The sequence below is a fragment of the Callospermophilus lateralis genome, chromosome 3, assembly GCF_048772815.1.
Source record: "Callospermophilus lateralis isolate mCalLat2 chromosome 3, mCalLat2.hap1, whole genome shotgun sequence".
Taxonomy (NCBI): Eukaryota; Metazoa; Chordata; class Mammalia; order Rodentia; family Sciuridae; genus Callospermophilus; species Callospermophilus lateralis.
Window position 1 is genome coordinate 161,003,933 of NC_135307.1, and position 8,133 is coordinate 161,012,065.

The 8,133-nt window shown below is 34.5% G+C and overlaps 1 non-coding gene across 1 annotated transcript; it reads left to right on the plus strand.

The window, feature by feature from the left end:
• The first annotated feature begins 257 nt into the window (after window positions 1-257).
• Trnav-cac (transfer RNA valine (anticodon CAC)) lies at window positions 258-330 on the plus strand. Its single transcript has one exon. It is a non-coding gene; the product is annotated as a tRNA-Val (tRNA).
• The last annotated feature ends 7,803 nt before the right edge of the window (window positions 331-8,133 follow it).

Below are 8,133 nucleotides of genomic sequence, written 5' to 3' on the forward strand. Positions count from 1 at the left end.
TATTTGGACCAATGCTTCCACTGAAAACAAAGGAGATAACACACACATACACACACACACACACACACATAATTGATCAGGCTGGACCATAAACTCCTGGGCTCAGTCTCAGCCCCTTAAATAACTGGGACTACAGGCAGATACCATTGCACCTAGAAACAAATTTTTTCAATGCATCAAAGAGTTGAGAAGATTAAAGAACTACAAGATTAAAAAAACGAGCAAAACAAAACAAAACAAAAAAACTCTAAGGGGCTGGGGATATAGCTCAGTTGGTAGAGTGCTTGCCTCACATGCACAAGGCCCTGGGTTCAATCCCCTGTAACCCCTCCCCTCCTCACACACACACACAGAAGGAAAAAAAAAATGAAGAAAAAGCTAGAATTAAAAGGAAGTAAGTAAGCACAGAGCATCTGATCAGACCTAGTATTGCCTCCCCCTGGTGTTAGCCCAGCACCCAAATATCAAATGACCTTTTGCCCTCAGTCAGACAAGTGTAGCACTGGCTTTTTCTTCTCTTTCTTTTCTTTTCTTGTTTTTTTTTTTTTTTTTTTTCTTTTTATGTACTAGGGATTGAACCCCTGGGCACTTTGCCGCTGATCCACATCTCTAGCCCATTTTAATATTTTATTTAGAGACAGGGTCTCGCTGAGTTGCTTAGGGACTTGTTGAATTGCTGATGCTAGCTTTGAACTCACAATCCTTCTGCCTTAGCCTCCCAAGCTGTTAGGATTACAGGTCTGTGCCACCAACAGCTCTTGCTTTAATGGTTTCACAGGAAAGAAGACAGAATCCAACATTCAGGACCTGTCCAAAGTGAAGAGGTTAATATAAGACCTTTTCAACATTACCCTAACTATAAAATGTTATGCTTTTAAAACAAGAGCAAACACATGCCCAAATACAAGGATCTGCCAGACATGACTCTTAGTAGAGCAGAGAGAAAGAAAAAGGAAAAATTTATCTCTGAGAAACTGTAGTCATGGGCTGACACTCCATGTGCAGCCTAGGTTTACTTTGCTTGGGTATTCCCAGACACGGAATTTACATTGTATTAGGTATATAATTTAAAGTATATGAGAGGATATGCATAGGATATATGTATATACTGCACTACAGGGGTCCTAGAACCAATCTCCCACAGATATGGAGGGAAGGTAGAAAAAGGAGACAAAGCATCACTCTGTGGGAGATTTGTTTTTTTTTTAAATATATATTTTTTATGGGCACAATATCTTTATTTATTTTTATGTAGTGCTGAGGATCGAACCCAGTCTCTCATGCGTGCGAGACAAGACCTCTACCACTGAGTTACAGCCCCGGCCCCAATGTGGGAGTTTTTGGAATGGGTATTTGGGACAAAGATACAGGGTATTGCTATCAACAGGTAATGACATTCAGGAAGCCCCTATTCCCAGACTGGCTCTTGTTACACCCATATAGCACATTCTACAATATTCAAAAAGACACTGGTAGAAAGCTGAGATGATTAGTTAAAACATTCTCAGACAGATTAACAGGGAAGATCCAAGCCGGAGTGCAATAAAGCTTCACTGTAATTTGAGGAAAAGTAATACCATTAAAGAAAAGCATCAGTCTACACATGTACACACATAAATAATACCTGAGGAAACAGAGTAATTAGAGCACAATTGTTGAAGACTTTAAAACATAAAATAATTACATACTGTGTATTTAAAGATGTTTGTATCCATGAATCAAAAGCAGACTTAAATGGAAAAAAAATTAGATAGTTTGGATATAAAATATAATAAAAACTCCAAGAATGAATAGCAATATTGACATAGCTGAAGAGCAACATGAGAACATCAAAGATAAAACTAAGGAATTCTTTCTGATCATAATGCAAATGAATAGAGAGACGATAAGTATGGAATATAAGTATGAAATAAAAGTTAAGAACTTGGAGCGGGGGCGGTCTGTCCCAAAGTTTTAACATCCATATAATAGGATTTCCAGAAGGAAAAAAATCGAACTGAGAGAGAAAAATAAAGAAATCAAATAATGTTCCCAGATCTGAAAAAAAAAAAGATTCAAGTTTTTAGATTGACTTTCACTGAGTGCCAAGCAAGAAGAAAGAGAAAACACTCACTGCTAGAAAATAGTGCTAAAATTTTAGTATGCCATGAACAATAAGGAAATCCTAACAGCTTCCAAAGGAAATAAGAAACTAAAAAGCATTATGTTGACTTCAAATGTATTAAGCAAATTGAATATAAAAGGACATTGGAGAAATATTTTCTAAGTATTGAGGACAAAATGATTTTCAACTAGGCTGGGGATGTGGCTCAAGCGGTAACGCGCTCACCTGGCATGCGTAGGGTGCTGGGTTCGATCCTCAGCATCACATAAAAATAAAAAATAAAAGATGTTGTGTCCACCAAAAACTGAAAAATAAATATTAAAAAATTCTCTCTCTCTCTCTTAAAAAATGATTTTGAACTTAGAATTCTATAATCTGGCAAACTATCAGACAAATATAATGATAAAATAAGACATTTTCAGATCTGAATGGACTCAGAAAATTTATTACCCATAAGCCTTAGCTGAGATAATGACCAGAAAAATGCTCCAGCAAAGTAAAACATGAATCCAAACCTTTATAATAAGCTAAGAAACCTTTAGGAGTTATGATAAGTCTAAAATAAATGGTCATTTTAATTTTTAAAAATATAAACATCACAAAATATCATTGAAAAACTCCCTTTTACAGTAGTAACAGATATTATAAAATAGCTAAGAATGACTTGAATGAAGGTGGAATAATACACATATAAGGGGAAAATCATCATTAAAGAGAAAACTGAAAAAATTAAGGCTATACACCTGAATGAATCTTAATATAAACATGCCAGATCTTTGTACACTAATGTTAATCCAATGAAAGCCTAGTCAAAATATCTACAGATTTTTCATTTATTTTTGAGAAGTGCACTCTAAAATTCATCTAGAAAATAAATTACGTTAGAATTCTCAAAATAAATGTCAAAAGAGGAACACGAAGCATGTGTGTGTGTGTGTGTGTGTGTGTGTGTGTGCGCCTTTGTATGTGCACACATGCATGTCCCTGCACAGAGTTTCCTTTTCAACAATATGGTAAAACATGGAATTATAAATTTACAGTAATTAGAGTATTGACATAAAGACAGACAAGTAGATCAAGAAAGTAGGATAGAAAGTTCAAAAACAGGCCAAGTTATGAATGGAAATTTGGTACCTGAAAGGAGGGTTAAGGATGGACAATATGAATATTACAGACAAACTGTCCATTTTTTTAGGGAAAAAGAAAAAATCCCACTTTATACCAATAATCAGACACACACACACACACACACACACACACACACACAAGATCACAGATGGATTAAAAACATAAATAGTAAATACATAATTACACAAATAGTTTAAGGAGATACAAGAGAATATAGATCCAAGTGCTTCACAAGAAAGTTTTGTTAAACAAAATACAAACTAAGAGGTTGTAGTAAAGATTGATAATTTTGACTCTATCAGAATTTAAGACTTCTATTGAAAAAGACACAATAAATAGTTCAAAGATGAAAAATAGATGGAAGACTATATTTACAACATACATACCATCAAATAATATCTAGAATATATCAAGACATCTCAAGGATTTTTTTTTAAAGCCTAATAGAATGATGGGCAAATGATCTAACACCCAGTTACTTGGAAAGGAAATACAAACGCCCCCAAGTGGGAAAATATCTAACTGTACCAGTAAGCATGCAAATGAAAATGAACAATAAGACACCAACTGCAAAGTGTTGGTAAGGTCAGAAACAATTAGTATGTAAATGTGTGAAAGTACAAGTCAGAGTAGCTTTTTGGTGATGCCAATTTGGCATTATCTATTAATAATTAAAATGGGCATACTAACTCTCAAATGAGCAAAAATGCATTTCTTCTTGTTTATGACAGCAAACCTTCACACATTTCATGCAAACATGTTCAAAATTATTCATATAGTACTGCTGCAACAGCAAAATTAGAGAAAACACCACAAATATCTATCCATGTTTACTGATTAAATGGTAACACCATTATAGAGACAACTCTCTTACAACCCTGAATTATAGATTTTATTTTATAGCATGTCAAAAGTCTTTAAGAATAAAAATAAATAAATAAAATAAAAAGTCTTCAAGTACAAGGTGATTGACAAAGAATTCCTGCACATAAACACAAACTAATTTTTCATCTCTGCATTCAATGTATACCGAATGTTACAAGTGCTTATAGTATCCAAACTATCATATATTTCTAAGAACATATATAATTTCTTATTTAATATATCCATATAAAATATAATGAGTTATTATAAAATACAAAAACTTTAGGAATTTTTTATGAAGTTATTCCCCATGTTAGTTAATTTATTAGTACCAAGTAAAATATCTACCTTTCAACATCTGCGAGTTTTAATTCCCATTACATCATTTATTTAAATAGTACTTTCAATACTCCAAATTATACGATGATAATATCGGATGACACTACATAATGCTTCAGTCATTTGGACAATTGGAGAAGATGACATGGTAATCTTTGTGACTTAGTACAACCATTTGCAAAGGGTACTAAGACTAGAATTGAAGAGTTCTAAATCCTGTTACCTTGCTCTACTGATAATTCGCATTTCTTTACCTTTAAACAGAGACCCACTAATAATGAAAGGACATGAGAACTACAGCTCCAAGAGTTCTAACCCTGCTTTGAAACTAGTTCTTATAATACCTAGGGGAAATCATCTACATCAGATTACCTGAAATTATTGGTTAATTACTTTTTGTAGTTTAGCGAGGCTCTAAGCAACTCAGTGAGATCTTGTCTCTAATAAAATACAAAAAGGGACTGGGGATATGGGTGGGTGGTTAAGAGCCCCTGGGTTCAATTCTTAGTACAAGAACAAAACAAAACATTTTTGAAGAAGAAAACCACTATTGTTATGTTTAAAAAATTATTTTTGTAGCTACAGAATTTAATATCACAATTCCATACCTGAGGTTCATTGATTCTTTTTTTTAATATATTTTTTTCATTGTAGATTGACACATGCCTTTATTTTATTTATTTGTTTTTATGTGGTGCTAAGGATAGAACCCAGTGCCTCACATGTGCTAGGCAAGCGCTCTACCACTGAACCACAATCCCAGCACTGAAGTTCATTGATTCTAAGTTTCAGTAGTAACTTAAAAGGCAGTTCAGTTGAATTTTAGAGTTTAGAGAATTATATGCTGTGTTATAAGCAAAGTATTTAATGGGATAGAAAGATACACCACTTCAGTAAGAGCTATGTCATGAGAAATAACATGGTTAAGAAAACTAAGGTCAGATTTTTGCAAGGCTTAATTTGTCAGACAAAAAAATTGAAGAAAACATTACTAAGTGCCCAGCCCGTATCAAGCACTTTCACACCCAGGATCTCACTTAGTTCTTGGAACAACTCTTCCCACACTCCACCCTCAACTGTACAATTCAAAGAAAAATAATACAAAACTTTGCTTAACCAAGGGATGTGCACAGAATGCATAAAAAAATGATTCAAGCTTTTACTCTGATGATCCCTTTGACAGTGACAGAAAATTCGAGAGCCAAAGTTGATTTAGGGAGGAGCCTCATGAGAAATAATGATTTGGTTTGAGGACATTGGAACTTAGAGGCAATGGGAATCTATCCAGGTTCCTTTGCTGCCTATTTAGGCATGTTCCCAGAAGCTCGGCAGACTGAGGCAAGAGGATCACAAGTTCAAAGCTAGTCTCAGCAACTTATGGAGGCCCTAAGCAACTTAGTGAGACCCTGTCTCAAAATACAAAATTTGAAAAATGGGCTGAGTGTCCTTGGGTTCAATCCCTGGTACATACACACATACATACATATATAAATAAAATAGGCATGTCTTAAACACTTCAGTATTGACTGGTGACAGCTGAACAGGTAGTTTAGGATTTCCATTCTTTATGAAAACTCTAACCAGAAACTCCAATCAATTACAGTTTCAGCTTCTCAAGGAAAACCACTCCATTTGTCTCTAAGTTTAAAAGCTTTATTGCCCTTTTTGAGAGGGAAAATGGAATTATACACTAACCATAAAACAGCCTTTGCACTTTTACATATAATTAACTAAATAATTAGCACATCAATTTTAATTTTTAGTATGTAAAATCATGAGTGAAAGATATACAATTTAATCTTTTTAGATTTTTAAAAAATTTTTTAGCTGTTGATAGAGCTTTACTTTATTTATTTATTTTTATGTAGTGCTGAGAATCCAACCCAGTTGCCTCACACACACCAGGCAAGTATGCTACCATGGAGCCATAACCCTAGCCCCTACAATTTAATCTTTTAATAGTGGAATTTAATTTCTGTTTTGGGTTATCACAGTATAAACTCCTCTTTGCTACCCCTCCAGCTTTCTCCCCACTCCTGGTCTAGAAAATGTCTTCTTTTGGGGGGAATGAGGCCCAGAAAGCTTTGTTGTTACCTTGATGTTATACACTGGGTATTTTACATACGTTCTGTTGTTCAGGTTGTAAATCCTTTCTTCTGCTACTCCTTAACATCCAGGAAGACTTATTCCTTTCTTTCCGCCACTTCTAGGCTTTTCTTTCTTCTTTTCTTTTAAAGCAATGAGTAATGAACAAAAGGCCACAGGTACAAGGAAAAAACATCAGTTAACATTGCCAAACATGTTCTGTCATATTTTCCGATGCATTCCTCCCAGATTATTTTTTATCTAATTATAAATTAATAATAGAAATGACATTTACTAAGCACTTATTATAGGCCAGTTACTATGCCAGGCATATTGTATAAATTATCCAACCATCTTTCAGGTTTGCTGTTAAGCTCTTTACTTCAATCTACTAATTAGAATTCTGGAAGGTAAATTCTCAACAATCCTTAGGGTCATTCAGCCTTCTCTGTTTAATTAAAACCTATATAAATTAAAACAAATATAGAACTCTTCACTCACTATTATTCTAGTCCGCTAGTTACTTTAGTTGTTTTCCAAAGATGGAAATTTTACTATCTTTATCCTTGAAGAAGGCAGTTGTGAAAGAGAGAACGGAAGGTTGTAAAATACTTACCTTTTCCAGACACTGACACTAAATTATAGACTGTTACAAAGCATCAACTATATCACTGTATTAACTTATATAACTGTATCAATAGTTTATTACCAAATATATAATACATAGATATGTATTGGTTGATTAAGTTACTGTAGTGTACTAAAAGTTTAATCATTTATTATGTACAGTCCTTTTATTACAGATCTCAATTTCTTTTATATGCATATTTATAGAACTTAATTTTATCCACATCAAGTCTAGCTATGTAGAAATAATGATTGTAAGTCACTTCTATTGAGAGAATAATGGAATAGCTCTATACATGTGCAACTCTTGCACTATAGATGTTACAATCATTGGAGGATTGAGATGAGTCTCCACAGTGTGGAGTCTTCTGAGGGGTGATAATGTGCTAATCCTGCCAAGGATCTGGAGAAGAGAAAAGCTCTGTTTTTCAGAATGGGAGGGCTTGAGGTAAATGGTAGAGTTAGAATTTGTGTTCTTTCCCTTAATACCAAAGAGAACAAGGTGTTAGGCTGGAAATGTAGCTCAGTGGTAGAGTGCTTGCCTTGCATGGCCATGGCCCTGCGGTTCAATTACCAGTGCTGAGAGAGAGAGAGAGAGAGAGAGAGAGAGAGAGAGAGAGAAAGAAAGGTGGTAAGGAGAATCACCCCCTGTGGTGGAAAGTGAGAAGACATTTCCTCCTACTAGGGAGAGGAGGAAAGGTACATTGTGAAATTCAGCCAAGAAAAGGAATTACCTGGGACTAGAGAGGAGGCAGTTGAGATATATATAACTAGAGATCTATCAGTATATACTGTATTGTGTGTATGCCTTTTATATTTTTGTTCTTCCTTGAGATTATTTATTTTGAAAGTGCCAGCCAGTTTTAGATGTGGTAAAAGAAGAAAAGACGACTGAAGGGAAAAGAGGAAGCAGCAGTAATCAGAATGAGTAAAAACCAAAGAGAAAGTAAAATTCAGCAGCAGTTGCTTCTTCCAGTGCTTACAAA